The following is a 27,824-nucleotide window of genomic DNA, read 5'->3' on the forward strand; positions in this document are numbered from 1 at the left end:
TTAAAGAATTTATTGTATTTATTATTCACCTAAGTTGAAAACCTACGATTTTATGACCACTTTACCCCACCAGACCCTACTTATTTCAATACAAAACTAATACAGCGTCTCAGACTGACGATCATTTGGTCATACACTCTATAACAAAAAAATCGTCGCACCAAGAAAGAGTGATCCGATTGAGACGAAAATTGGTGGATAGGAAGACAATGCACAGAATAGTAAATGATTAAATTCTTAGAATAATTGATGTCAGAGTTACAGTAACAAGTTCAATAAGGTATTGACCCGCCTCTACCCTAGATACAAGCTGAAGCAACGACGTGGGAAACACCGATAAAGCTCCCGGAGGTTGTCCTGCGGTATTTCCGGCCAAATTCGCTGCAATTGTCGGACGAGGTTATCAACATTCCTTGCCAGAGGCAATCGCGATCCCATCATATCCCAGACATGCTCGATGGGAGAGAGATCTGACGATCTAACAGGCCAAAGAAGAGTTTGACAAGTTTGCAGACATGCATAGCAACACATGCCGTATGTTATCTTACATTGTCCTGCTGAAAACCAGCCGAGGGTACTGCAAAAAGAACGCCAACAAAACATGTCTTAGGATGTCGTCGACGTACCACTGTACAGTAAGTGTACCTCTAATTACGACCAAAGGGATCCAGTTATCAAAGGAAATAGCACCCAAGACCATAATGCCTTGTTGAGGGCCAGTGTGGTGTACAAAAGTGAAACCAAGATCCCTCTTCTGCCCTGGGCGTCTCCAAACACGTCTTCGATGATCGTCATGACACAGTTAAAAGCTAAAGACTATACATCCCCAGTCGGCACCATAACAACCCGATCGAGCCATGCACCACTGTAATCTGGCTCGGCAGTGTGTAGGCGTCAGTAGCGCGATTTTTTTTTTTTTTTTGTTATAGAGTGTATATTGCCGGATTGGAGAGACCATGGAAACACATATGAGATGGAGAAACCGGTTTTTGTGCCATTTTGGTTGATTTCCGTTGAACCAAAGAGAATTTTTAGAACTCTTGCTTGCCCCCCCTCCCTCCCTGTAATTCTGAAATTAAACTCTAGTTGCACATCTGAGTTGTTTAAAACTAACACCATTTATAAAATTGGAGATTTTCTTTTTCAAACTTAATCTATTGTTTAGGAAGAACTTAGAGCATTAATGTAAGAAATTGATTAAAGACGCTTTGAATGGTGACATAATTACGGAAATCAAAGGGACTTTTGATTTTTTTTTCTTCAGAAGTGCTAAAGTCGACTCAGAAACTCTTCCGAGGCGTTGGTGGTAGTGGTTTTGTACTAAACAAATGAGGACGAAGTTGTGAACAGGGCTGCGGAGTCGGAAGGAAAATGGCCGACTCCGACCCCGACTCCGACTCCTGGATTTTGAAACGCCCGACTCCAACTCCGACTCCGACTCCGGATTTTTTTAGTTGTATTTTTCAATTCCCTCTCTCCCTTCAGGAGAAGGGGGGAAACCTTTAAACAGAGATTAAAATATTAATTCCTTTTTATGAAAATTTCGCATTTTTTCTGTAAACCCAAGATGCATACAACGTTAGAAATTCAATTTAAAAATCAAATTTTCCAACAGTTACGAGTTTAAAAATGAAATGACTTAAAATTCCTTTAAAAAAATTGAAAAGGATTACCTTGCCCCCTTTAATATTTACAAATAGGTATTGATCAAATCGTGTGTTTTCAATTTTTGAAAGCTGTAATTTGAGAGGAAAAAAGGTTTTTTTTTTCTAAGTCCAAGTTCTTGAGAGGGTGTGGTTTGCCCCGGGTGACACCCATGTGGTAGGTGACACCTAAAGTTAATTTCAGAGTTTATAAAAGGTATAAATACTTTAATTCTGAAAATTCTCCCGATTATATTTTAAATTATATTTCATCAATAAAATTTCAACGAAAATAGGGCACATATACGTCAGGTGCAAATTTTACACAAAATGCGGCGGTATACAGATTTATACGAATAGTTTTTACTATACCTATATTTCTTCTTCGCTAAATTTTTAATTTCAATTTTATTGGCTGCTTTAGAATTAACCTTAATGTGAAGATTTTAAGATTAACTGCAATTATTTAGTATTGTAATCAAGAAATCATTTATACTTATTTTGCTCCAAAACATTAGATTATTTCATCGGATCTTTTGTATTCGTGTTTTCGCGCAAGAACTTATTTGAATTTATCGATCACTCTCAAAAGTTTCCACCTGAGGTACGGGCCCCGACTTACTAAATTGTTACGTCCCTTTTACTATTTTATAACTGAGATCGAACAAAACACTATATTTTTATTTTTATTTGAAATTGATTACTTGAAAATGTTAGGCGATAAAACTGTTTGCTGACAGTTGCTATATATTATTTAAGTTAAAAAGCAAGCAAACTAGGGGACGGCTACAGAAAGTTCGATAAGCACTCAAGCTAGCTGATTGCCATTGTAGCAGTTATTTTTTTCATTAGTAACTTTTTATACATGTAATCGAACCAATTGCTAGTAGTCAGTTTTTAAAAAATGCAATGAGAGTCAGTAAAAATGAAAGACAAAAAGAAACCCGGAGTCGGAGTCGACATGTTTTCTAACGACTCCGACTCCGACTCCTTTACCCCAAAATTAGTCCGACTCCGACTCTTCGACTCCGACTCCGACTCCGACTCCACAGCCCTGGTTGTGAACGAAGTTTAACGTTGTGAGTTACTCCAAAATCAGGGGGTGACCCCCCTCCCCCGCCCCTCCCTCGTCGTTTCGAGCATTTTTTAAATATTTAGCGATTATTTATTTTGCTCAAGAAATGTCATTTTGCGTATTTCTCATTCTTATTTTATCTTTATTTCGTAATGCGCCATCTTTTTTGCATCATTTATAGCGATCGATATTTTTTCTATTGTAAGTAACTATTTTCATGTATTTTTATAACATCAATGAACGAGTTATTTTCGTTTACATCATATTTATAATAATATTTTACATAAAAGTTTCAAGGATTTTCTATTAAGCAATTTTTTAAATTTCAGAAAATTATTGTTAAATTGAAAATTTTAATTTGAAATTGTTTGTAGTGCTTTATAAAAGATTTTAAACAATCAACTTGTTCAATATTGTGTGCGCAAACATCAGATCAAGTAGTATATGTATTCCGTTATTATTTACTTGGAGTAAATATCGAGTTTTTTTTTATTGTAGCTAAGTTTTAAGAAGCTCGCTCTTTTCATGGCTATTTCTTTTTTCAGAAAAATTTATGTCACTCTTATAGCTTTTATGAAAAATGCAAATTTTTCTATTCATAAATTTTGAATAAATATTAAAATATTCCTATTTTGATTTAATATTGTAATTTATCTGTTACCTTTTTCGTTTAATTTCATGACTAAAACATTTCTACGTGCAATCTTTCCAATTAATTGCATAATTTGTTGACGGTTTCATATTTTTATTCTTAAATTTTTTTTTTTGAATGATTAAACAACATAATTTAACGTTTTTTAACTATATATAGCGTACATAATCCACACATTATTACAGCATTGCTGAAATCTTAGTTATATGTTCAATTAAAAGAAAAAAAATCAGTTGGATATTAAACAGTGTCTTTGTTTTTCTTCCTTTTGTTTTTTTTCTTTCTCTTTTTTCGGCTGTAGTTCTTTCTCTATCGTCTTACAACAGTCAAAAAAGAGAAGCACAACTACATCCTATATAGATTGTACGTAGTACGATCCAAAATTTCGGGGACAAGCTGTATAAAATGTATAGTTCACATTACCGAAGCACATCCACCTTCAATGGGTCACCTTGAGGGACTATGTACTTCTGCCAGTGTTCATATAACTTTTGGAAACACTCCTGGAAGCCTTTTTCGCAACCTACTATGATGCAGCTTTATCTTTTCCTGACGGAAGAAAGCGGCGTCCATGCAAATGTTTGTTTGCTGGGAACAGGTAAGAGTCACACGGAGCTAAGTCCGACGAAACGGTACGGTATTTGTTTGTCATATCAGACCATTGATTAATCAAACCGTGAATCCTCAACGTGAAAGTCGCCTTCTACCCCAGGATGAAGTTAAAGAAGCAGTGCAAGATGCCTTATAGGAGGTCGCGAAAAATGGCTGCCAGGAGTACTTCTAAAAGCTATACGAACATTGGCAGAAGTGCATAGTCGTTCAAGGTGACAATTTTGCAGATAGATGATAGATGTGTTTCGGTAATGTGAACTATTCAAGGTAAGGTTTTATACTGCTTGTCCTCAAACTTTTAGATCATACTACGTACGTATGAGTTTTCAATTTACTATTTCATAACGTTTCTGAGTGACGCAAGTTTACATCACAAGAGAACTTGCGATAATTAACTGAGAAGGTGTTCAAAATGGATATTTTGGTCATCTATATGTTCTTTGGTACATATGCATGTACAGATGTGCCGAAAAAACTTGTGAAGTTTAAATTGGGTGATCGTAAAATAGAAATTAGGTCGAAATTTGATTTTTTTTTTGATTACAAGTCCTTATTCGTTAGAAAGGAAGTAAAGTGAAATGAAAAAATGATCCTTTAAATCCGTGACAATCTTATCAATTTATTTCCGTTTTATTATTTTTTTTTTGCCATCGGCCAATGGCATCCGTCATCGGCCATCGGCAATCGGACATTTGGAGGAAAACAATCGGCAATCGGCCATCGGCCATCTTTGAACAATCGGCCAACAATCGGCATCGGCCCATCGGCCAAAAAATGCCATCGGTCGAGCCCTACTAAATAATTTATATTTTCGACTCTTTCTATGGTCGGGCAGTTACAGTTATTTGTGCAGTCACATGTTGGTTCGTGATATTTTATGTCTAAATCAATTTTATTAATTCCATTCTTTTTTAAATCAAACTTTATGTATTTTGTTTTATTTATATTAAGAGATAACATATTGTCAGTTAACCATTTATTTATAGCAGTTAAATCAAGTTCCATTTGGTTTTTTATATCATTAATGCTCTTTGCAGAATATGTTAATGCTGTATCATCTGCATATAGAGTAATTGTACCGTATAATTTAATGTATGACATGTCATTAATATATATTAAAAAAAGTAATGGACCTAAAATTGATCCCTGAGGGACTCCCGTTTTTGTTGTTTTATATTTTCTTATACAGTTATTTAGTTTTGTTGCTTGTTTTCTGTCCGTGAGATAGGATAATATCCATTTGTAAGGTATTCCTCTTATTCCAACAATGTATAACTTTTTTATCAAAATCTTTATGCTTACACTGTCAAATGCTTTACGTAAATCCAAGAATACTGCTGAAGTTTTATAGTTTTCGTTAATGTTCGCATAAATTTCACCTGCTAATTTTAATACAGCTTTTTCAGTATTTCTGTTTTGCCTAAATCCGTATAGTGCGTTATGGAAAAAATCATATTTTTCTAAGAAATTCATCAACTGAGAGCTATAACATTTTTCCAATAATTTTGAGAATATTGGTAGAACAGAGATAGGTCTGAAATTATTACAGTCATCTTTAGCACCTGATTTGTGTATCGGTGTAATTATTGCTTTTTTAGATCTTCTATGAATTCCCCTCTTTGTAGACTAATATTGATTATTTTTGTCACAATTTCTATATGATAATTAGCAATTATCTTAAGTGCATTACTTGTAATTCCGTCATGTCCCGGTGTTTTGTCATTTTGCATATTATCAATAATATTTTTAACCTTACTTATTTCCATTGGGTAAATATACATAGAATTTGTTTGGTGTGTTATGTTATTATCATAGTTTGATGCTTTATCGTCGTTTATTTCCACACAACAATTTATAAAAAAGTCATTACATTTTTCAACTAGTTCATTGCTATTATCTACATCGATGGAATTCTTATTCTTAATCCCTGTAATATCTTTAATAATATTCCATTGTTTTCTTCCATCTTTTCCAGCATGGACAAATTTTTTATGAAAAAAATCCTCTTTTTCTTTTTTGATCAACTTTTTAAATTGTTTATTGTATTCTTTATAATTACTTTTATATTCCTTATTATAAGGAAATTGTTTTGTTTTTTTATATAATTTTTCTTTTTTATTGATCATATTTACTAACTCTTGTGTAATCCATTGTTTTTTAAATTTATTAGCTTTTTTTATCTTCTTGTTTTTTCCATGAATTCCTTAATTTTACTGATAAAAGTGTTATAAATCTCATTTATCTCCATGTTTTTCATCTATTAAGCTAGAGAAATTAATTTCTTTAATATCCTGTTCAAAAGCTCTATAATCGATGAATGTTTTAATTATTTGCTCGCTACTCCGATTACGTTTCAAATGTTTTTCTAATAATTTTTTGTTATCAATTTTTACTAGTAATGCATAGTGATCGGTTATTGTTGTTTTATGTACTGCAGCTGTTACTGCTCTATCTATTCTGTAATTACATTTATAAAAGACATGATCAATACAGGATGAGCTTAGGTCATTACACCTAGTTGGTATATCAACATAGTGTTTGAAACCCATAGTGTACATAGTATTAATATAATCATTTGTTGTCGTGTTATTCTGTAAAGTATCAATGTTTATGTCACCAATATACAAAATGTTTTTACATACAATTCCTTTTACATTTTGTTCAAGTTCTAATATATAATCATTTATACTACATTCAATAAAATCTATTAAAAAATCAAGTTCCTTATGATACAAGTATAATGCCTCAGCAGTATTCATTAAAATACTCTGATCAGAAAAGTAGTATTTCTCTTTAATATAAGCTATGACTCCCCCTGATCTATTTCTTTCTCTTGTATTATAAAGTTTGTTATACCCCTTAAGATTATAATTATCAATTTCACATTCCTTAATCCATATTTCACTTAATAACAAAATATCTATATCCATATTTTCAATTGTTATCAAGAGTTCATCTAAATTTTGCCTAATGCTCCTTATGTTCAGATGATAAATGTTTTATACCGCTGTATTGTCTTTTATAAGAAATGTCTCTGCTTCGTCCACGTTATTTAGTTCAGTGATTTTTTCAATTGAATCATAATCCATGAACACCCGTTCACCTCTCTTAATATCGTGGTCTTCCATCGCACAAAACCTGGTTTGAATTATTTCTCAATTTATCCAAGTCCTCTTTCCTCCTTACCTGTATTACTCTATCATTCTCACTTTTTCGAAGAAAGACCTTTCCTCCTTTCATCCAAACAAATTTATAATCATTTTCACTCTTGAATTTTCTGGCTATAAAATGTAATTCCTTAACTTTTCTTGTAACATGTTCATTGATAAAAATCTTTTGTAAAGGCTTTTTTGTTTAAGGCAAAAAAAAAAAAAAACATAACACGCCCCCGGGTGTGCTCGAACCACCACCCTTTCGGTTAACCGCCGAACGTGCTAGCCGATTGCGCCACGGAGGCTTGCAAAGCTGAAATATTAATTTAGTTCCATAAAAAATATTAATGAAATGTTTAAGGCATGAAAAAACATTACACGCCTCCGGGTGGACTCGAATCACCAACCTATTGGTTAACAGCCGACTGCGCTAGCCGATTGCGTCAAGGAGGCTAGCGAAGTCAAAGTCCTAATTTGGTTCCTTAAAAAAATGAAAGTTTAATGGCAAAAAAAGAAAAACATTACGCGCCCCCGGGTGGGCTCAAACCACCAACCTTTCGGTTAACAGCCGAACGCGCTAGCCGATTGCGCCACGGAGGCTTGCAAAGCTGAAATATTAATTTAGTTCCATAAAAAATATTAATGAAATGTTTAAGGCATAAAAAAACATTACACGCCTCGAGGTGGACTCGAATCACCAACCTTTCGGTCAACAGCCGACCGCGCTAGCCAACTGCGTCAAGGAGGCTTGCGAAGTCAAAGTCCTAATTTGGTTCCTTAAAAAAATGAAAGTTTAAAGGCGAAAAAAAAAAAAAAACATTACACGCCCCCGAGTGGGCTCGAACAACCAACCTTTAGGTTAACAGCCGAACGCGCTAGCCGATTGATCCACGGAGGTTTGCGAAGTCAAAGTCCTAATTTGGTTCCTTTAAAAAGTAAAAGTTTAAAAGCGAAAAAAAAAAAAACATTACACACCCCGGGTGGGCTCGAACGACCAACCTTTCGGTTAACAGCCGAACGCGCTAGCCGATATCGCCTCAGAGGTTTGCAAAGCTGAAATATTAATTTAGTTCCATAAAAAATATTAATGAAATGTTTAAGGCATAAAAAAACATTACACGCCTCCGGGTGGACTCGAACCAAAAACCCTTCGGTTACCAGCCGAACGCGCTAGCAGACTGCGCCTCGGAGGCTTGCAAAGCTGAAATATTAATTTAGTTTCATAAAAATTATTAATTAAATGTTTAAGGCATAAAAAGACATGACACGCCTCCGGGAGGACTCGAACCAACAACCTCTCGGTTAACAGCCGACCGCTCTAGCCAATTGCGTCAAGGAGGCTTGCGAAGTCAAAGTCCTAATTTGGTTCCTTAAAAAAAGAGAAAGTTTTAAGGCAAAAAAAAAAAAACATAACACGCCCCCGGGTGGACTCGAACCACCAACCTTTCGGTTAACAGCCGAACGCGCTAGCCGATTGCGCCACGGAGGCTTGCAAAGCTGAAATATTAATTAAGTTCCATAAAAAAAATTAATGAAATGTTTAATGCATAAAAAAACACTGCACGCCCCCGGGTGGGCCCGAACCACCAACCTTTCAGTTAACAGCCGAAACCGCTAACCGATTGCGCCACGGAGGCTTGCGGAGAAAAATCCTAATTTGGTTCCTTAAAAAATATAAATGAATGTTTTAAGGCATATAAAAACTATACACGCCACGGGTGGGCTCGAACCTCCAACTTTTCGGTTAACTGCCAAACGCGCTTTCCGATTGCGTCACAGAGGCTTGCGATGCCAAAGTCCTAATTTGGTTCCTTAAAAAAATGAAAGTTTTAAGGCAAAAAAAAAAAAAAAAAAAAATAACACGCCCCCGGGTGGGCTCGAACCACCAACCTTTCGGTTAACAGCCGAACGCGCTAGCCGATTGCGCCACGGAGGCTTGCAAAGCTGAAATATTAATTTTGTTCCATAAAAAATATTAATGAAATGATTAAGACAAAAAAAAAAAAACATTACACACCTCCGGGTGGACTCGAACCACCAACCTTTCGGATAATAGCTGACCGCGCTAGCCGATTGCGCCACGGAGGCTTGCATAGCTGAAATATTAATTTAGTTCCTTAAAAAATATTAATGAATTGTTTAAGGCATAAAGAAACATTACACGCCCCCGGGTGGGCTCGAACCACCAACCTTTCGGTTAACAGCCGAACGCGCTAGCCGATTGCGCCACAGAGGCTTGCGGAGAAAAATCCTAATTTGGTTCCTTAAAAAATATAAATGAATGTTTTAAGGCATATAAAAACGATACACGCCACGTGTGGGCTCGAACCTCCAACCTTACGGTTAACTGCCAAACGCGCTTGCCGATAGCGGCACAGAGGCTTGCCGAGCTATAATCCTAATTTGGTCCGTAAAAAATATTAATGAAAGTTTTTAGTCATAAAAAGAACAATACAAGCCCTCGGGTGGGTTTAAACACAAACCTTTCGGTTAATAGCAGAACGCGCTAGCCGATAGCGCAATGGAGGCTTCCGAAGCTAAAGCCCTAATTTGGTTCCATAAAAAATGTCAATGAAGGTTTTAAGGCATAAATAAATATTATACGCCCCCGGGTGGGCGCGAACCACCAACCTTACGGGTAACAGCCGAACGCGCTAGCCGATTGCGTCAAGGAGGCTTGTAAAGTTAAGGTCCTAATTTGGTTCCTTAAAAAAATGAAAGTTTTAAGGCATAAAAAAACATTGCACGCCCTCGGGGGGGGGGGGGGGGGGGGGCTTGAACCACCAACCTTTCGGTTAAAAGCCGACCGCGCTAGCCAATTGCGTCAAGGAGGCTTGCGAAGTCAAAGTCCTAATTTGGTTCCTTAAAAAAATGAAAGTTTAATGGCCAAAAAAAAAAACATTACACGCCCCCGGGTGGGCTCGAACCACCAACCTTTCGGTTAACAGCCGAACGCGCTAGCCGATTGCGCCACGGAGGCTTGCAAAGCTGAAATATTAATTTTGTTCCATAAAAAATATTAATGAAATGTTTAAGGCATAAAAAAACATTACACGCCTCCGGGTGGACTCGAATCACCAACCTTTTGGTTAACAGCCGACCGCGCTAGCCGATTGCGTCAAGGAGGCTTGTGAAGTCAAAGCCCTAATTTGGTTCCTTAAAAAAATGAAAGTTTAATGGCAAAAAAAAAAAAAAAACATTACACGCCCCCGGGTGGGCTCGAACCACCAACCTTTCCGTTAACAGCCGAACGCGCTAGCCGATTGCGCCACGGAGGCTTGCAAAGCTGAAATATTAATTTTGTTCCATAAAAAATATTAATGAAATGTTTAAGGCATAAAAAAAAAATTACACGCCTCCGGGTGGACTCGAATCACTAACCTTTTGGTTAACAGCCGACCGCGCTAGCCGATTGCGTCAAGGAGGCTTGTGAAGTCAAAGTCCTAATTTGGTTCCTTAAAAAAATGAAAGTTTTAAGGCAAAAAAAAAAAAAAAAAATAACACTTCCCCGGGTGGGCTCGAACCACCAACCTTTCGGATAATAGCTGACCGCGCTAGCCGATTGCGCCACGGAGGCTTGCATAGCTGAGATATTAATTTAGTTCCATAAGAAATATTAATGAATTGTGTTGGAATTTTTATTTTATTCTGTCGTAATGTATTAACTGTTTCATTTGTTTAACCGTATGCAAATTTCTGTAGCTTAAGAAGGTATTTAAGCAGTCGACTGTATCCATGTACGGGTGATTCTATGTGTTGATTTTGTCTGTTTAACATGTTCTGTAAATACTTTTATTTTACGTTAATTCTTGAGTATAAGAATAAATATATTTTAAATTAATATGCTAGTTCTCAGTCTCTAACTACACCAGGCAATGGCACTGCGTGCACAAACTCTGCTACTTATCGGAATATTGGTCATGGGCCTTCTTCATGCGTTAAAAGGTCCAATAGTTGCAAACTGGTGTAGTATTTGAAAACTATTGAACTGTTTGAAAAACTGAAATGGCTCAAGTGCAAGAACTTTCGTATACATTTCCAAAGCTGTCCGACTATAATTATGCGTCCTGGAAACTCAACATAAAGTGTGTTTTGATTGATAGAAATTGTTACGAGTTTGTTACAAACGCTGAAGAAGTCAAATGTGATGACGCTGCGTCTGAACGAGATAAAAGAGACTTTGAATGGCGTAAACGAAGGGCTTATACCACCATTTATCAATCTGTAGAAAGGAAATTTCAAATTCTCATCGCACAAACAGAAAGTGGAAAGGAAGCCTGGGAAATTCTCAAGTTAAATTTCGAACCGACATCCCGAGCACGTTTAGCTGGATTACTGGATGAATTCTTTCAACTGAAATTTAACCCGAGAGAAGAAACTGTTGGTTTATTTTGCAAGAAAGTAGAAGAAAAAACGCTACAAATAAGAGATGCTGGTTTTGACATGCCAGAGTTGTTACTGTGTTTCCAACTTATACGCCGTTTACCCGAAGAATATGATAACTTAGTTCAAATACTGTACAGATTAGAAGATAAAGATTTTACGCTGGAAAATGTATCGAAGCAACTTATCACCGAGTATGGAAGAATTTGTTTGAAACGCAAAGATGAAGGAAAAATTATAGCTGATGCGTACACGACAAAATTTAAGTCTCCTGACGAGAAACCTCCAATGCAAAAGAATTTCGGAAATAGAAAGCCATCGTCTTCAAGCAGTGGAAGCGACCTGGATCCTCGAAACAATTGGAATTCTTCACGACTTAATCGTATGGGGCCGAAATTTAGCTGCAGTTACTGCGGGAAACTAAATCATTTGGAAGAAAAATGCTTCAAAAAAGCCAGAGATCTCGAGAGGAAACAAGCTTTATATTGCGAGTCTACAAAACAGACTGAATTAGCTTTCAATACTTCATCCATTGATAGAAAGATAGTAGAATTTCTGATAGACTCTGCATCGACTTCACATTTTGTAAATGACAAAGAACTCTTTAGTACTTACCGAGATATTCCTCATCAAAAAGTACTGATTGGTGACAAAGACAGTTCCTCCGAAGTCCACGGAATTGGTGATATAGACTTTACTATTCAAGACACGAAAGGTAATATAGACATTATTTTGAAAAATGTACTTTATGCACCGAACATGAGGAGAAATTTAATTGGTGGGGCTAATGTAGACATCGCAGGATGTAAAATTCTATGGGGAAATAATAGAATGGTTGTATATGATAAATTTGACAAATATTTGTTTACTGTACCCCGCGTAAATAAATTGTATGTAGTTAAAGGTTACGCTACAAATTGTAAAAATTTTGCTTTTTCTACTAGCTTAAGTTCTGAAATTGTTCACCGTAGATTCTGTCATACTAATTTACCTTTATTAGTAAATATGAGTAAAAATAATTGTGTAAAAGGAATTGAAAATATTAACAGTAAAAACGTAAATAAGGTATGTGAAACTTGTGTTGTAGCAAAATCTGAAAGAATGTCGTTCAAGAGAGGTTACCAGTATAAACGTAAATCTAATCAAGTTCTCGAAAGAGTGTACATGGATTCATGGGGTGCTTCTCCAGTTGACTCTTTAGCAGGGGGAGATATTTTTTGTCTATCGTCGATGATTATTCTAGGAAAACTGAAGTTTATATAATAAAAGACAAAACTGAAGTTTTTGAATGTTTTAAAAAGTTTTTAGTAAAAGCTGAAAGGCAGACAGGTAAAAAACTAAAGTGCGTGCGAACAGATAACGGTCTTGAATTTACGCATAAACAATTCGAGAAATTTTTGACCGAGTTAGGAATAAAAATTGAAAGATCTTCAATTTATACTCCGGAGCAAGTAGGAGTTGCGGAAAATTTCAATAAAGTAGCTATGAATGCAGTTCGAGCAATGCTACAGGACAGTGGATTGAAACCTGAATTTTGGGGGGAAGCTCTTTTAATGCATGTTCACACGAAAAATAGAACTGAACACAGTTTAACGGAAGGTCTAACGCCACAGGAAATATGGACGGGATTCAAACCTTCGGTAAGACATTTAAGAATTTTTGGATCTTTAGCATATGTTCACGTTCCTAAAGTTAAACGACATAAACTTCAACCTAAAGCTTTGATAGGAATTTTAGTTGGATATGCGAATAAAACTAAAGGGTATAGGATTTATGTTCCAAAAGAAACGAGAGTTATAGAAACTATACATGTGCGTATAGATGAAAGTAGAAATGGAGTAAATGCATTATTTGGGAAAAATAATGGTTATAAATACACGAATTCAAAGTTTCATCAGTGCCCGATTGAATCTAACAATTTTAAAAACTCGACACTTGATCTCAATCATGAAATTGCGGGTAAAAACTTTAGTGACGAGGAAGACGAAAAACCTAATGAACGTAAAACTTTAAGTTCCATAGATATTTCAGAATGGAATAGAGTTGAAAAACCTAGAACAAAAAGTACAAGAATTGATGTTTATTATTATACCCCAATCACAAACGTAAGATTAAGGTCTTTAAATGATGTAAGAAAGTATTGTAGGAAAAATAAAATAGCTTATGAACCTGCGAAATTTGATTTTGTTCCTAAAACTAAACATCCTAAAGCGGAAAATTTGAAAGAATCTTCTAGTGATTCTGACCTTGATTTAAATGAAATTTTTCAAAATGAAGTTTTTAACGTTGAAATTCCTAAATCGTTTGAGGATGTAAAAATTAATCCAGACAGGGAGAAATGGAATGCCGCGATGCAGCAAGAATATGACATGATGCAAAAGAGGAAAGTTTGGCGGTTGGTTGATCCTCCAAAAAATGCTACAATATTAGGTTGTAGGTGGGTTTATAATATAAAAAATACTGAGAAAAATGGCAAGAAATACAAGGCAAGGCTATGTGCAAAAGGGTATGAAATGAAATATGGAATTCATTTTCATGATTATTTTTCGCCAGTTATCAATTTCTCTATCATAAAACTAATGTTCATTTTATTGGTATCAATGTTAAAATGGTATCATGTGCAATTAGATGTGAAATCTGCCTATTTATATGGTACGTTAAAAGAAACTATTTTCGTGAAGCAGCCACCTGGGTTTGTTGTAAGTGGTGCTGAAAACAAGGTTTGTTTATTCGAAAAATCTATTTATGGTTTGAAACAAAGTGGAAGAGAATGGAATTCTGAACTGGACAGTATATTGCAAAATATTGGTTTTCACAAGTTAAAATGGTGTAACTGTTTGAACAAAATGAATGATAATGCTGTTTCAGTTGTCTATGTAGATGATTTTGTTCTATTCGCTAAAGATAAAAAAGTACTGAAATTAGTAACTGGAATGTTGAAAAGTAATTTAGAAATAACTGAAATAGGATTAACTAAATATTTGCTTGGTGTTAATTTTGAAAGCATTAATGGTATGTTATTCATTCATCAAAAAACCTATATTGAAAAACTAGAGTTAAAATTTAAAGATTTGCCTAAAAGTTACGTTAAATTACCATTCAAAACTGGTTATGTTTTACCAGGTAAAGTCAACGAAAGTGAGATAGTAGAAACTGAAATTATGAGGAAATTTCCGTACCGAACTTTAATCGGTTGTTTGTCATTTTTGGCTTCCAGATCAAGGCCAGACATAAGTTTTTCTGTAAATGTAATGTCACAATTTTGTAATGGATATACATATCAACATTGGTTACTAGTAGCAGACATTTTAAATTATGTTTTAGCTACCAAAAGTTACAAGATAAATTTTTCAAATGTAGAATCATTAAACTTATGTGCATATTCAGATGCCAATTGGGGGTGTCATCTGACTAAAAGACATTCAAGTAGTGGCTTTGTAATTTATTTTTGTAACGTTCCGTTTGCATGGAAATCATCAAAGCAAAAATGCGTAGCACTCAGTTCAATGGAGTCTGAATTCATTTCCTTGACTGAAAGTGTAAAAGAGTTAACTTGGTATTCCAGAGTTTTAAATGAACTAAATTTATGTGGTGTAATTAAACCTATTCAGTATTGTGATAATGAATCTGCAATTTATTTTTCGAAAAATAGCCAGGAAAATTTTAAAACTAAACATATTGATATAAGGTGTCAATTTATAAGACAAATGATAGATGAAAATGTTTTTGATTTGAAATTTGTGAACTCTAAAAGTAATAGAGCGGACTTTTTGACAAAACCTCTTTTGTTTGCAAAGTTTCAACTTGCTATTAGTAAGATTTTTGAATGATTGTTTTTCTATTGAAGAAAAAAAGTCTACATTTACGACAGATGGGGCCGTTTGTTGGAATTTTATTCTGTCGTAATGTATTAACTGTTTCATTTGTTTAACCGTATGCAAATTTCTGTAGCTTAAGAAGGTATTTAAGCAGTCGACTGTATCCATGTACGGGTGATTCTATGTGTTGATTTTGTCTGTTTAACATGTTCTGTAAATACTTTTATTTTACGTTAATTCTTGAGTATAAGAATAAATATATTTTAAATTAATATGCTAGTTCTCAGTCTCTAACTACACCAGGCAATGGCACTGCGTGCACAAACTCTGCTACTTATCGGAATAAATTGTTTAAGGCATAAAGAAACATTACACGCCCCCGGGTGGGCTCGAACCACCAACCTTTCGGTTAACAGCCGAACGCGCTAGCCGCTTGCGCCACGGAGGCTTGCAAAGCTGAAATATTAATTTTGTTCCATAAAAAATATTAATGAAATGTTAAAGACAAAAAAAAAAAAAAAAAACATTATACACCTCCGGGAGGAATCGAACCACCAACCTTTCGGATAATAGCTGACCGCGCTAGCCGATTGCGCCACGGAGGCTTGCATCGTTGAAATATTAATTTAGTTCCATAAGAAATATTAATGAATTGTTTAAGGCATAAAGAAACATTACACGCCCCCGGGTGGGCTCGAACCACCAACCTTTCGGTTAACAGCCGAACGCGCTAGCCGATTGCGCCACAGAGGCTTGCGGAGAAAAATCCTAATTTGGTTCCTTAAAAAATATAAATGAATGTTTTAAGGCATATAAAAACGATACACGCCACGTGTGGGCTCGAACCTCCAACCTTACGGTTAACTGCCAAACGCGCTTGCCGATAGCGGCACAGAGGCTTGCCGAGCTATAATCCTAATTTGTTCCGTAAAAAATATTAATGAAAGTTTTTAGTCATAAAAAAAACAATACAAGCCCTCGGGTGGGTTTTAACACAAACCTTTCGGTTAATAGCAGAACGCGCTAGCCGATAGCGCAATGGAGGCTTCCGAAGCTAAAGCCCTAATTTGGTTCCTTAAAAAATGTCAATGAAGGTTTTAAGGCATAAATAAATATTACACGCCCCCGGGTGAGCGCGAACCACCAACCTTACGGGTAACAGTCGAACGCGCTAGCCGATTGCGTCAAGGAGGCTTGTAAAGTTAAGGTCCTAATTTGGTTCCTAAAAAAAATGAAAGTACTAAGGCATAAAAAAACATTGCACGCCCTCGGGTGGGCTTGAACCACCAACCTTTCGGTTAAAAGCCGACCGCACTAGCCAATTGCGTCAAGGAGGCTTGCGAAGTCAAAGTCCTAATTTGGTTCCTTAAAAAAATGAAAGTTTAATGGCAAAAAAAAAAAAAAAAAAAAATTACACGCCCCCGGGTGGGCTCGAACCACCAACCTTTCGGTTAACAGCCGAACGCGCTAGCCGATTGCGCCACGGTGGCTTGCAAAGCTAAAATATTAATTTTGTTCCATAAAAAATATTAATGAAATGTTTAAGGCATAAAAAAACATTACACTTCTCCGGGTGGACTCGAATCACCAACCTTTTGGTTAACAGCCGACCGCGCTAGCCGATTGCGTCAAGGAGGCTTGTGAAGTCAAAGCCCTAATTTGGTTCCTTAAAAAAAATGAAAGTTTAATGGCAAAAAAAACATTACACGACCCCGGGTGGGCTCGAACCACCAACCTTTTGGTTAACAGCCGACCGCGCTAGCCGATTGCGTCAAGGAGGCTTGTGAAGTCAAAGGCCTAATTTGGTTCCTTAAAAAAATGAAAGTTTTAAGGCAAAAAAAAAAAAAAAAACACGCCCCCGGGTGGGCTCGAACCACCAACCTTTCGGTTAACAGCCGAACGCTCTAGCCGATTGCGCCACGGAGACTTGCAAAGCTGAAATATTAATTTTGTTCCATAAAAAATATTAATGAAATGTTTAAGACAAAAAAAAAAAAAACATTACACACCTCCGGGTGAACTCGAACCACCAACCTTTCGGATAATAGCTGACCGCGCTAGCCGATTGCGCCACGGAGGCTTGCATAGCTGAAATATTAATTTAGTTCCATAAGAAATATTAATGAATTGTTTAAGGCATAAAGAAACATTACACGCCCCCGAGTGGGCTCGAACCACCAACCTTTCGGTTAACAGCCGAACGCGCTAGCCGATTGCGCCACAGAGGCTTGCGGAGAAAAATCCTAATTTGGTTCCTTAAAAAAATGAAAGTATTAAGGCATAAAAAAACATTGCACGCCCTCGGGGGGGGGGGGGGTTGGGGGGCTTGAACCACCAACCTTTCGGTTAAAAGCCGACCGCGCTAGCCAATTGCGTCAAGGAGGCTTGCGAATTCAAAGTCCTAATTTGGTTCCTTAAAAAAATGAAAGTTTAATGGCAAAAAAAAAACATTATACTCCTCCGGGTGGACTCGAACCACCAACCTTTCGGATAATAGCTGACCGCGCTAGCCGATTGCGCCACGGAGGATTGCATAGCTGAAATATTAATTTAGTTCCATAAAAAATATTAATGAATTGTTTAAGGCATAAAGAAACATTACACGCCCCCGGGTGGGCTCGAACCACCAACCTTTCGGTTAACAGCCGAACGCGCTAGCCGATTGCGCCACAGAGGCTTGCGGAGAAAAATCCTAATTTGGTTCCTTAAAAAATATAAATGAATGTTTTAAGGCATATAAAAACGATACACGCCACGTGTGGGCTCGAACCTCCAACCTTACGGTTAACTGCCAAACGCGCTTGCCGATAGCGGCACAGAGGCTTGCCGAGCTATAATCCTAATTTGGTCCTTAAAAAATATTAATGAAAGTTTTTAGTCATAAAAAAAACAATACAAGCCCTCGGGTGGGTTTAAACACAAACCTTTCGGTTAATAGCAGAACGCGCTAGCCGATAGCGCAATGGAGGCTTCCGAAGCTAAAGCTCTAATTTGGTTCCTTAAAAATGTCAATGAAGGTTTTAAGGCATAAATAAATATTATACGCCCCCGGGTGGGCGCGAACCACCAACCTTACGGGTAACAGCCGAACGCGCTAGCCGATTGCGTCAAGGAGGCTTGTAAAGTTAAGGTCCTAATTTGGTTCCTTAAAAAAATGAAAGTTTAATGGCAAAAAAAAAAAAACATTACACGCCCCCGGGTGGGCTCGAACCACCAACCTTTCGGTTAACAGCCGAACGCGCTAGCCGATTGCGCCACGGAGGCTTGCAAAGCTGAAATATTAATTTTGTTCCATAAAAAATATTAATGAAATGTTTAAGGCATAAAAAAAAATTACACGCCTCCGGGTGGACTCGAATCACCAACCTTTTGGTTAACAGCCGACCGCGCTAGCCGATTGCGTCAAGGAGGCTTGTGAAGTCAAAGTCCTAATTTGGTTCCTTAAAAAAATGAAAGTTTTAAGGCAAAAAAAAAAAAATAACACGCCCCCGGGTGGGCTCGAACCACCAACCTTTCGGTTAACAGCCGAACGCGCTAGCCGATTGCGCCACGGAGGCTTGCAAAGCTGAAATATTAATTTTGTTCCATAAAAAATATTAATGAAATGTTTAAGGCATAAAAAAACATTACACGCCTCCGGGTGGACTCGAATCACCAACCTTTTGGTTAACAGCCGACCGCGCTAGCCAATTGCGTCAAGGAGGCTTGTGAAGTCAAAGCCCTAATTTGGTTCCTTAAAAAAAATGAAAGTTTAATGGCAAAAAAAAACATTACACGCCCCCGGGTGGGCTCGAACCACCAACCTTTCGGTTAACAGCCGAACGCGCTAGCCGATTGCGCCACGGAGGCTTGCAAAGCTGAAATATTAATTTTGTTCCATAAAAAATATTAATGAAATGTTTAAGGCATAAAAAAAAATTACACGCCTCCGGGTGGACTCGAATCACCAACCTTTTGGTTAACAGCCGACCGCGCTAGCCGATTGCGTCAAGGAGGCTTGTGAAGTCAAAGTCCTAATTTGGTTCCTTAAAAAAATGAAAGTTTTAAGGCAAAAAAAAAAAATAACACGCCCCCGGGTGGGCTCGAACCACCAACCTTTCGGTTAACAGCCGAACGCGCTAGCCGATTGCGCCACGGAGGCTTGCAAAGCTGAAATATTAATTTTGTTCCATAAAAAATATTAATGAAATGTTTAAGACAAAAAAAAAACATTACACACCTCCGGGTGGACTCGAACCACCAACCTTTCGGATAATAGCTGACCGCGCTAGCCGATTGCGCCACGGAGGCTTGCATAGCTGAAATATTAATTTAGTTCCATAAGAAATATTAATGAATTGTTTAAGGCATAAAGAAACATTGCACGCCCTCGGGTGGGCTTGAACCAATAACCTTTCGGTTAAAAGCCGACCGCGCTAGCCAATTGCGTCAAGGAGACTTGCGAAGTCAAAGTCCTAATTTGGTTCCTTAAAAAAATGAAATTTTAATGGCAAAAAAAAAATAACATTACACGCCCCCGGGTGGGCTCGAACCACCAACCTTTCGGTTAACAGCCGAACACGCTAGCCGATTGCGCCACGGAGGCTTGCAAAGCTGAAATATTAATTTTGTTCCATAAAAAATATTAATGAAATGTTTAAGGCATAAAAAAACATTACACGCCTCCGGGTGGACTCGAATCAACAACCTTTTGGTTAACAGCCGACCGCGCTAGCCGATTGCGTCAAGGAGGCTTGTGAAGTCAAAGCCCTAATTTGGTTCCTTAAAAAAATGAAAGTTTAATGGCAAAAAAAAAAACATTACACGCCCCCGGGTGGGCTCGAAACACCAACCTTTCGGTTAACAGCCGAACGCGCTAGCCGATTGCGCCACGGAGGCTTGCAAAGCTGAAATATTAATTTTGTTCCATAAAAATATTAATGAAATTAAAAAAAAAAAATATTACACACCTCCGGGTGGACTCGAACCACCAACCTTTCGGATAATAGCTGACCGCGCTAGCCGATTGCGCAACGGAGGCTTGCATAGCTGAAACATTAATTTAGTTCCATAAGAAATATTAATGAATTGTTTAAGGCATAAAGAAACATTACACGCCCCCGGGTGGGCTCGAACCACCAAACTTTCGGTTAAAAGCCGAACGCGCTAGCCGATTGCGCCACAGAGGCTTGCGGAGAAAAATCCTAATTTGGTTCCTTAAAAAATATAAATGAATGTTTTAAGGCATATAAAAACGATACACGCCACGTGTGGGCTCGAACCTCCAACCTTACGGTTAACTGCCAAACGCGCTTGCCGATAGCGGCACAGAGGCTTGCCGAGCTATAATCCTAATTTGGTCCGTAAAAAATATTAATGAAAGTTTTTAGTCATAAAAAAAACAATACAAGCCCTCGGGTGGGTTTAAACACAAACCTTTCGGTTAATAGCAGAACGCGCTAGCCGATAGCGCAATGGAGGCTTCCGAAGCTAAAGCTCTAATTTGGTTCCTTAAAAAATGTCAATGAAGGTTTTAAGGAATAAATAAATATTATACGCCCCCGGGTGGGCTCGAACCACCAACCTTACGGGTAACAGCCGAACGCGCTAGCCGATTGCGCCGCGGGGGCTTGCTAAGCTGGAATATTAATTTTGTTCCATAAAAAATATTAATGAAATGTTTAAGGCATAAAAAAAAATTACACGCCTCCGGGTGGACTCGAATCACCAACCTTTTGGTTAACAGCCGACCGCGCTAGCCGATTGCGTCAAGGAGGCTTGTGAAGTCAAAGTCCTAATTTGGTTCCTTAAAAAAATGAAAGTTTTAAGGCAAAAAAAAAAAAAAAAAAAAAATAACACGCCCCCGGGTGGGCTCGAACCACCAACCTTTCGGTTAACAGCCGAACGCGTTAGCCGATTGCGCCACGGAGGCTTGCAAAGCAGAAATATTAATTTTGTTCCATAAAGAATATTAATGAAATGTTTAAGACAAAAAAAAAAAAAACATTACACACCTCCGGGTGGACTCGAACCACCAACCTTTCGGATAATAGCTGACCGCGCTAGCCGATTGCGCCACGGAGGCTTGCATAGCTGAAATATTAATTTAGTTCCATAAGAAATATTAATGAATTGTTTAAGGCATAAAGAAACATTACACGCCCCCGGGTGGGCTCGAACCACCAACCTTTCGGTTAACAGCCGAACGCGCTAGCCGATTGCGCCACAGAGGCTTGCGGAGAAAAATCCTAATTTGGTTCCTTAAAAAAATGAAAGTATTAAGGCATAAAAAAACATTGCACGCCCTCGGGGGGGGGGGGGCTTGAACCACCAACCTTTCGGTTAAAAGCCGACCGCGCTAGCCAATTGCGTCAAGGAGGCTTGCGAATTCAAAGTCCTAATTTGGTTCCTTAAAAAAATGAAAGTTTAATGGCAAAAAAAAAACATTACACACCTCCGGGTGGACTCGAACCACCAACCTTTCGGATAATAGCTGACCGCGCTAGCCGATTGCGCCACGGAGGATTGCATAGCTGAAATATTAATTTAGTTCCATAAAAAATATTAATGAATTGTTTAAGGCATAAAGAAACATTACACGCCCCCGGGTGTGCTCGAACCACCAACCTTTCGGTTAACAGCCGAACGCGCTAGCCGATTGCGCCACAGAGGCTTGCGGAGAAAAATCCTAATTTGGTTCCTTAAAAAATATAAATGAATGTTTTAAGGCATATAAAAACGATACACGCCACGTGTGGGCTCGAACCTCCAACCTTACGGTTAACTGCCAAACGCGCTTGCCGATAGCGGCACAGAGGCTTGCCGAGCTATAATCCTAATTTGGTCCGTAAAAAATATTAATGAAAGTTTTTAGTCATAAAAAAAAACAATACAAGCCCTCGGGTGGGTTTAAACACAAACCTTTCGGTTAATAGCAGAACGCGCTAGCCGATAGCGCAATGGAGGCTTCCGAAGCTAAAGCTCTAATTTGGTTCCTTAAAAATGTCAATGAAGGTTTTAAGGCATAAATAAATATTATACGCCCCCGGGTGGGCGCGAACCACCAACCTTACGGGTAACAGCCGAACGCGCTAGCCGATTGCGTCAAGGAGGCTTGTAAAGTTAAGGTAGTAATTTGGTTCCTTAAAAAAATGAAAGTATTAAGGCATAAAAAAACATTGCACGCCCTCGGGGGGGGGGGGGGGGGGTCTTGAACCACCAACCTTTCGGTTAAAAGCCGACCGCGCTAGCCAATTGCGTCAAGGAGACTTGCGAAGTCAAAGTCCTAATTTGGTTCCTTAAAAAAATGAAAGTTTAATGGCAAAAAAAAAAAAAACATTACACGCCCCCGGGTGGGCTCGAACCACCAACCTTTCGGTTAACAGCCGAACGCGCTAGCCGATTGCGCCACGGAGGCTTGCAAAGCTGAAATATTAATTTTGTTCCATAAAAAATATTAATGAAATGTTTAAGGCATAAAAAAACATTACACGCCTCCGGGTGGACTCGAATCACCAACCTTTTGGTTAACAGCCGACCGCGCTAGCCAATTGCGTCAAGGAGGCTTGTGAAGTCAAAGCCCTAATTTGGTTCCTTAAAAAAAATGAAAGTTTAATGGCAAAAAAAACATTACACGCCCCCGGGTGGGCTCGAACCACCAACCTTTCGGTTAACAGCCGAACGCGCTAGCCGATTGCGCCACGGAGGCTTGCAAAGCTGAAATATTAATTTTGTTCCATAAAAAATATTAATGAAATGTTTAAGGCATAAAAAAAAATTACACGCCTCCGGGTGGACTCGAATCACCAACCTTTTGGTTAACAGCCGACCGCGCTAGCCGATTGCGTCAAGGAGGCTTGTGAAGTCAAAGTCCTAATTTGGTTCCTTAAAAAAATGAAAGTTTTAAGGCAAAAAAAAAAAAAAAATAACACGCCCCCGGGTGGGCTCGAACCACCAACCTTTCGGTTAACAGCCGAACGCGCTAGCCGATTGCGCCACGGAGGCTTGCAAAGCTGAAATATTAATTTTGTTCCATAAAAAATATTAATGAAATGTTTAAGACAAAAAAAAACATTACACACCTCCGGGTGGACTCGAACCACCAACCTTTCGGATAATAGCTGACCGCGCTAGCCGATTGCGCCACGGAGGCTTGCATAGCTGAAATATTAATTTAGTTCCATAAGAAATATTAATGAATTGTTTAAGGCATAAAGAAACATTACACGCCCCCGGGTGGGCTCGAACCACCAACCTTTCGGTTAACAGCCGAACGCGCTAGCCGATTGCGCCACAGAGGCTTGCGGAGAAAAAACCTAATTTGGTTCCTTAAAAAATGTCAATGAAGGTTTTAAGGCATAAATAAATGTTACACGCCCCCCGGGTGAGCGCGAACCACCAACCTTACGGGTAACAGTCGAACGCGCTAGCCGATTGCGTCAAGGAGACTTGCGAAGTCAAAGTCCTAATTTGGTTCCTTAAAAAAATGAAATTTTAATGGCAAAAAAAAAAAAAAACATTACACGCCCCCGGGTGGGCTCGAACCACCAACCTTTCGCTTAACAGCCGAACACGCTAGCCGATTGCGCCACGGAGGCTTGCAAAGCTGAAATATTAATTTTGTTCCATAAAAAATATTAATGAAATGTTTAAGGCATAAAAAAACATTACACGCCTCCGGGTGGACTCGAATCAACAACCTTTTGGTTAACAGCCGACCGCGCTAGCCGATTGCGTCAAGGAGGCTTGTGAAGTCAAAGCCCTAATTTGGTTCCTTAAAAAAATGAAAGTTTAATGGCAAAAAAAAAAACATTACACGCCCCCGGGTGGGCTCGAAACACCAACCTTTCGGTTAACAGCCGAACGCGCTAGCCGATTGCGCCACGGAGGCTTGCAAAGCTGAAATATTAATTTTGTTCCATAAAAATATTAATGAAATTAAAAAAAAAAAATATTACACACCTCCGGGTGGACTCGAACCACCAACCTTTCGGATAATAGCTGACCGCGCTAGCCGATTGCGCAACGGAGGCTTGCATAGCTGAAACATTAATTTAGTTCCATAAGAAATATTAATGAATTGTTTAAGGCATAAAGAAACATTACACGCCCCCGGGTGGGCTCGAACCACCAAACTTTCGGTTAAAAGCCGAACGCGCTAGCCGATTGCGCCACAGAGGCTTGCGGAGAAAAATCCTAATTTGGTTCCTTAAAAAATATAAATGAATGTTTTAAGGCATATAAAAACGATACACGCCACGTGTGGGCTCGAACCTCCAACCTTACGGTTAACTGCCAAACGCGCTTGCCGATAGCGGCACAGAGGCTTGCCGAGCTATAATCCTAATTTGGTCCGTAAAAAATATTAATGAAAGTTTTTAGTCATAAAAAAAACAATACAAGCCCTCGGGTGGGTTTAAACTCAAACCTTTCGGTTAATAGCAGAACGCGCTAGCCGATAGCGCAATGGAGGCTTCCGAAGCTAAAGCTCTAATTTGGTTCCTTAAAAAATGTCAATGAAGGTTTTAAGGAATAAATAAATATTATACGCCCCCGGGTGGGCTCGAACCACCAACCTTACGGGTAACAGCCGAACGCGCTAGCCGATTGCGCCGCGGAGGCTTGCTAAGCTGGAATATTAATTTTGTTCCATAAAAAATATTAATGAAATGTTTAAGGCATAAAAAAAAAATTACACGCCTCCGGGTGGACTCGAATCACCAACCTTTTGGTTAACAGCCGACCGCGCTAGCCGATTGCGTCAAGGAGGCTTGTGAAGTCAAAGTCCTAATTTGGTTCCTTAAAAAAATGAAAGTTTTAAGGCAAAAAAAAAAAAAAAAAAATAACACGCCCCCGGGTGGGCTCGAACCACCAACCTTTCGGTTAACAGCCGAACGCGTTAGCCGATTGCGCCACGGAGGCTTGCAAAGCAGAAATATTAATTTTGTTCCATAAAGAATATTAATGAAATGTTTAAGACAAAAAAAAAAAAAAAAAAACATTACACACCTCCGGGTGGACTCGAACCACCAACCTTTCGGATAATAGCTGACCGCGCTAGCCGATTGCGCCACGGAGGCTTGCATAGCTGAAATATTAATTTAGTTCCATAAGAAATATTAATGAATTGTTTAAGGCATAAAGAAACATTACACGCCCCCGGGTGGGCTCGAACCACCAACCTTTCGGTTAACAGCCGAACGCGCTAGCCGATTGCGCCACAGAGGCTTGCGGAGAAAAATCCTAATTTGGTTCCTTAAAAAATGAAAGTATTAAGGCATAAAAAAACATTGCACGCCCTCGGGGGGGGGGGGGGGCTTGAACCACCAACCTTTCGGTTAAAAGCCGACCGCGCTAGCCAATTGCGTCAAGGAGGCTTGCGAAGTCAAAGTCCTAATTTGGTTCCTTAAAAAAATGAAAGTTTAATGGCAAAAAAAAAAAAACATTACATGCCCCCGGGTGGGCTCGAACCACCAACCTTTCGGTTAACAGCCGAACGCGCTAGCCGATTGCGCCACGGAGGCTTGCAAAGCTGAAATATTAATTTTGTTCCATAAAAAATATTAATGAAATGTTTAAGGCATAAAAAAACATTACACGCCTCCGGGTGGACTCGAATCACCAACCTTTTGGTTAACAGCCGACCGCGCTAGCCGATTGCGTCAAGGAGGCTTGTGAAGTCAAAGCCCTAATTTGGTTCCTTAAAAAAATGAAAGTTTAATGGCAAAAAAAAAACATTACACGCCCCCGGGTGGGCTCGAACCACCAACCTTTCGGTTAACAGCCGAACGCGCTAGCCGATTGCGCCACGGAGGCTTGCAAAGCTGAAATATTAATTTTGTTCCATAAAAATATTAAAAAAATGTTTAAGACAAAAAAAAAATATTACACACCTCCGGGTGGACTCGAACCACCAACCTTTCGGATAATAGCTGACCGCGCTAGCCGATTGCGCAACGGAGGCTTGCATAGTTGAAATATTAATTTAGTTCCATAAGAAATAATAATGAATTGTTTAAGGCATAAAGAAACATTACACGCCCCCGGGTGGGCTCGAACCACCAACCTTTCGGTTAACAGCCGAACGCGCTAGCCGATTGCGCCACAGAGGCTTGCGGATAAAAATCCTAATTTGGTTCCTTAAAAAATATAAATGAATGTTTTAAGGCATATAAAAACGATACACGCCACGTGTGGGCTCGAACCTCCAACCTTACGGTTAACTGCCAAATGCGCTTGCCGATAGCGGCACAGAGGCTTGCCGAGCTATAATCCTAATTTGGTCCGTAAAAAATATTAATGAAAGTTTTTAGTCATAAAAAAAACAATACAAGCCCTCGGGTGGGTTTAAACACAAACCTTTCGGTTAATAGCAGAACGCGCTAGCCGATAGCGCAATGGAGGCTTCCGAAGCTAAAGCTCTAATTTGGTTCCTTAAAAAATGTCAATGAAGGTTTTAAGGCATAAATAAATATTATACGCCCCCGGGTGGGCGCGAACCACCAACCTTACGGGTAACAGCCGAACGCGCTAGCCGATTGCGTCAAGGAGGCTTGTAAAGTTAAGGTCCTAATTTGGTTCCTTAAAAAAATGAAAGTATTAAGGCATAAAAAAACATTGCACGCCCTCGGGGGGGGCTTGAACCACCAACCTTTCGGTTAAAAGCCGACCGCGCTAGCCAATTGCGTCAAGGAGACTTGCGAAGTCAAAGTCCTAATTTGGTTCCTTAAAAAAATGAAAGTTTAATGGCAAAAAAAAAAAAAAAAAAAAAACATTACACGCCCCCGGGTGGGCTCGAACCACCAAACTTTCGGTTAACAGCCGAACGCGCTAGCCGATTGCGCCACGGAGGCCTGCAAAGCTGAAATATTAATTTTGTTCCATAAAAAATATTAATGAAATGTTTAAGGCATAAAAAAACATTACACGCCTCCGGGTGGACTCGAATCACCAACCTTTTGGTTAACAGCCGACCGCGCTAGCCGATTGCGTCAAGGAGGCTTGTGAAGTCAAAGCCCTAATTTGGTTCCTTAAAAAAATGAAAGTTTAATGGCAAAAAAAAACATTACACGCCCCCGGGTGGCCTCGAAACACCAACCTTTCGGTTAACAGCCGAACGCGCTAGCCGATTGCGCCACGGAGGCTTGCAAAGCTGAAATATTAATTTTGTTCCATAAAAATATTAATGAAATTTAAAAAAAAAAAAAAAAATATTACACACCTCCGGGTGGACTCGAACCACCACCCTTTCGGATAATAGCTGACCGCGCTAGCCGATTGCGCAACGGAGGCTTGCATAGTTGAAACATTAATTTAGTTCCATAAGAAATATTAATGAATTGTTTAAGGCATAAAGAAACATTACACGCCCCCGGGTGGGCTCGAACCACCAAACTTTCGGTTAAAAGCCGAACGCGCTAGCCGATTGCGCCACAGAGGCTTGCGGAGAAAAATCCTTATTTGGTTCCTTAAAAAATATAAATGAATGTTTTAAGGCATATAAAAACGATA

The 27,824-nt window shown here is 38.7% G+C and overlaps 36 non-coding genes across 36 annotated transcripts; all 36 read right to left on the reverse strand.

Annotated features, from left to right (window-relative positions):
• Positions 1-7,660: 7,660 nt before the first annotated feature.
• Trnan-guu (transfer RNA asparagine (anticodon GUU)) lies at positions 7,661-7,734 on the reverse strand. Its single transcript has one exon. It is a non-coding gene; the product is annotated as a tRNA-Asn (tRNA).
• Positions 7,735-8,549: 815 nt separating this feature from the next.
• Positions 8,550-8,623, reverse strand: Trnan-guu (transfer RNA asparagine (anticodon GUU)). Its single transcript has one exon. It is a non-coding gene; the product is annotated as a tRNA-Asn (tRNA).
• A 373-nt stretch (positions 8,624-8,996) lies between these two features.
• Trnan-guu (transfer RNA asparagine (anticodon GUU)) lies at positions 8,997-9,070 on the reverse strand. Its single transcript has one exon. It is a non-coding gene; the product is annotated as a tRNA-Asn (tRNA).
• Positions 9,071-9,148: 78 nt separating this feature from the next.
• Positions 9,149-9,222, reverse strand: Trnan-auu (transfer RNA asparagine (anticodon AUU)). Its single transcript has one exon. It is a non-coding gene; the product is annotated as a tRNA-Asn (tRNA).
• A 74-nt stretch (positions 9,223-9,296) lies between these two features.
• Positions 9,297-9,370, reverse strand: Trnan-guu (transfer RNA asparagine (anticodon GUU)). Its single transcript has one exon. It is a non-coding gene; the product is annotated as a tRNA-Asn (tRNA).
• Positions 9,371-10,040: 670 nt separating this feature from the next.
• Trnan-guu (transfer RNA asparagine (anticodon GUU)) lies at positions 10,041-10,114 on the reverse strand. Its single transcript has one exon. It is a non-coding gene; the product is annotated as a tRNA-Asn (tRNA).
• Positions 10,115-15,709: 5,595 nt separating this feature from the next.
• Trnan-guu (transfer RNA asparagine (anticodon GUU)) lies at positions 15,710-15,783 on the reverse strand. Its single transcript has one exon. It is a non-coding gene; the product is annotated as a tRNA-Asn (tRNA).
• Positions 15,784-16,014: 231 nt separating this feature from the next.
• Positions 16,015-16,088, reverse strand: Trnan-guu (transfer RNA asparagine (anticodon GUU)). Its single transcript has one exon. It is a non-coding gene; the product is annotated as a tRNA-Asn (tRNA).
• A 663-nt stretch (positions 16,089-16,751) lies between these two features.
• Positions 16,752-16,825, reverse strand: Trnan-guu (transfer RNA asparagine (anticodon GUU)). The gene has a single exon. It is a non-coding gene; the product is annotated as a tRNA-Asn (tRNA).
• A 664-nt stretch (positions 16,826-17,489) lies between these two features.
• Positions 17,490-17,563, reverse strand: Trnan-guu (transfer RNA asparagine (anticodon GUU)). Its single transcript has one exon. It is a non-coding gene; the product is annotated as a tRNA-Asn (tRNA).
• Positions 17,564-17,790: 227 nt separating this feature from the next.
• On the reverse strand, positions 17,791-17,864 carry Trnan-auu (transfer RNA asparagine (anticodon AUU)). The gene has a single exon. It is a non-coding gene; the product is annotated as a tRNA-Asn (tRNA).
• Positions 17,865-17,938: 74 nt separating this feature from the next.
• Positions 17,939-18,012, reverse strand: Trnan-guu (transfer RNA asparagine (anticodon GUU)). The gene has a single exon. It is a non-coding gene; the product is annotated as a tRNA-Asn (tRNA).
• Positions 18,013-18,525: 513 nt separating this feature from the next.
• Positions 18,526-18,599, reverse strand: Trnan-guu (transfer RNA asparagine (anticodon GUU)). The gene has a single exon. It is a non-coding gene; the product is annotated as a tRNA-Asn (tRNA).
• A 219-nt stretch (positions 18,600-18,818) lies between these two features.
• On the reverse strand, positions 18,819-18,892 carry Trnan-guu (transfer RNA asparagine (anticodon GUU)). Its single transcript has one exon. It is a non-coding gene; the product is annotated as a tRNA-Asn (tRNA).
• A 218-nt stretch (positions 18,893-19,110) lies between these two features.
• On the reverse strand, positions 19,111-19,184 carry Trnan-guu (transfer RNA asparagine (anticodon GUU)). Its single transcript has one exon. It is a non-coding gene; the product is annotated as a tRNA-Asn (tRNA).
• Positions 19,185-19,402: 218 nt separating this feature from the next.
• Trnan-guu (transfer RNA asparagine (anticodon GUU)) lies at positions 19,403-19,476 on the reverse strand. The gene has a single exon. It is a non-coding gene; the product is annotated as a tRNA-Asn (tRNA).
• A 75-nt stretch (positions 19,477-19,551) lies between these two features.
• Trnan-auu (transfer RNA asparagine (anticodon AUU)) lies at positions 19,552-19,625 on the reverse strand. The gene has a single exon. It is a non-coding gene; the product is annotated as a tRNA-Asn (tRNA).
• A 221-nt stretch (positions 19,626-19,846) lies between these two features.
• Positions 19,847-19,920, reverse strand: Trnan-guu (transfer RNA asparagine (anticodon GUU)). Its single transcript has one exon. It is a non-coding gene; the product is annotated as a tRNA-Asn (tRNA).
• Positions 19,921-20,429: 509 nt separating this feature from the next.
• Trnak-uuu (transfer RNA lysine (anticodon UUU)) lies at positions 20,430-20,503 on the reverse strand. The gene has a single exon. It is a non-coding gene; the product is annotated as a tRNA-Lys (tRNA).
• Positions 20,504-21,172: 669 nt separating this feature from the next.
• On the reverse strand, positions 21,173-21,246 carry Trnan-guu (transfer RNA asparagine (anticodon GUU)). Its single transcript has one exon. It is a non-coding gene; the product is annotated as a tRNA-Asn (tRNA).
• Positions 21,247-21,325: 79 nt separating this feature from the next.
• Trnan-auu (transfer RNA asparagine (anticodon AUU)) lies at positions 21,326-21,399 on the reverse strand. Its single transcript has one exon. It is a non-coding gene; the product is annotated as a tRNA-Asn (tRNA).
• A 74-nt stretch (positions 21,400-21,473) lies between these two features.
• On the reverse strand, positions 21,474-21,547 carry Trnan-guu (transfer RNA asparagine (anticodon GUU)). The gene has a single exon. It is a non-coding gene; the product is annotated as a tRNA-Asn (tRNA).
• A 1,110-nt stretch (positions 21,548-22,657) lies between these two features.
• Trnan-guu (transfer RNA asparagine (anticodon GUU)) lies at positions 22,658-22,731 on the reverse strand. Its single transcript has one exon. It is a non-coding gene; the product is annotated as a tRNA-Asn (tRNA).
• Positions 22,732-22,948: 217 nt separating this feature from the next.
• Positions 22,949-23,022, reverse strand: Trnan-guu (transfer RNA asparagine (anticodon GUU)). The gene has a single exon. It is a non-coding gene; the product is annotated as a tRNA-Asn (tRNA).
• Positions 23,023-23,244: 222 nt separating this feature from the next.
• Positions 23,245-23,318, reverse strand: Trnan-guu (transfer RNA asparagine (anticodon GUU)). Its single transcript has one exon. It is a non-coding gene; the product is annotated as a tRNA-Asn (tRNA).
• A 74-nt stretch (positions 23,319-23,392) lies between these two features.
• Trnan-auu (transfer RNA asparagine (anticodon AUU)) lies at positions 23,393-23,466 on the reverse strand. The gene has a single exon. It is a non-coding gene; the product is annotated as a tRNA-Asn (tRNA).
• A 74-nt stretch (positions 23,467-23,540) lies between these two features.
• On the reverse strand, positions 23,541-23,614 carry Trnan-guu (transfer RNA asparagine (anticodon GUU)). Its single transcript has one exon. It is a non-coding gene; the product is annotated as a tRNA-Asn (tRNA).
• Positions 23,615-24,420: 806 nt separating this feature from the next.
• Trnak-uuu (transfer RNA lysine (anticodon UUU)) lies at positions 24,421-24,494 on the reverse strand. The gene has a single exon. It is a non-coding gene; the product is annotated as a tRNA-Lys (tRNA).
• A 667-nt stretch (positions 24,495-25,161) lies between these two features.
• On the reverse strand, positions 25,162-25,235 carry Trnan-guu (transfer RNA asparagine (anticodon GUU)). The gene has a single exon. It is a non-coding gene; the product is annotated as a tRNA-Asn (tRNA).
• Positions 25,236-25,319: 84 nt separating this feature from the next.
• On the reverse strand, positions 25,320-25,393 carry Trnan-auu (transfer RNA asparagine (anticodon AUU)). The gene has a single exon. It is a non-coding gene; the product is annotated as a tRNA-Asn (tRNA).
• Positions 25,394-25,467: 74 nt separating this feature from the next.
• Trnan-guu (transfer RNA asparagine (anticodon GUU)) lies at positions 25,468-25,541 on the reverse strand. Its single transcript has one exon. It is a non-coding gene; the product is annotated as a tRNA-Asn (tRNA).
• A 222-nt stretch (positions 25,542-25,763) lies between these two features.
• Trnan-guu (transfer RNA asparagine (anticodon GUU)) lies at positions 25,764-25,837 on the reverse strand. The gene has a single exon. It is a non-coding gene; the product is annotated as a tRNA-Asn (tRNA).
• Positions 25,838-26,055: 218 nt separating this feature from the next.
• On the reverse strand, positions 26,056-26,129 carry Trnan-guu (transfer RNA asparagine (anticodon GUU)). Its single transcript has one exon. It is a non-coding gene; the product is annotated as a tRNA-Asn (tRNA).
• A 222-nt stretch (positions 26,130-26,351) lies between these two features.
• Trnan-guu (transfer RNA asparagine (anticodon GUU)) lies at positions 26,352-26,425 on the reverse strand. Its single transcript has one exon. It is a non-coding gene; the product is annotated as a tRNA-Asn (tRNA).
• A 667-nt stretch (positions 26,426-27,092) lies between these two features.
• Trnan-guu (transfer RNA asparagine (anticodon GUU)) lies at positions 27,093-27,166 on the reverse strand. The gene has a single exon. It is a non-coding gene; the product is annotated as a tRNA-Asn (tRNA).
• Positions 27,167-27,679: 513 nt separating this feature from the next.
• Trnak-uuu (transfer RNA lysine (anticodon UUU)) lies at positions 27,680-27,753 on the reverse strand. Its single transcript has one exon. It is a non-coding gene; the product is annotated as a tRNA-Lys (tRNA).
• Between the last annotated feature and the right edge of the window lie 71 nt (positions 27,754-27,824).

This window comes from Uloborus diversus, chromosome 3 (assembly GCF_026930045.1).
Source record: "Uloborus diversus isolate 005 chromosome 3, Udiv.v.3.1, whole genome shotgun sequence".
Taxonomy (NCBI): domain Eukaryota; kingdom Metazoa; phylum Arthropoda; class Arachnida; order Araneae; family Uloboridae; genus Uloborus; species Uloborus diversus.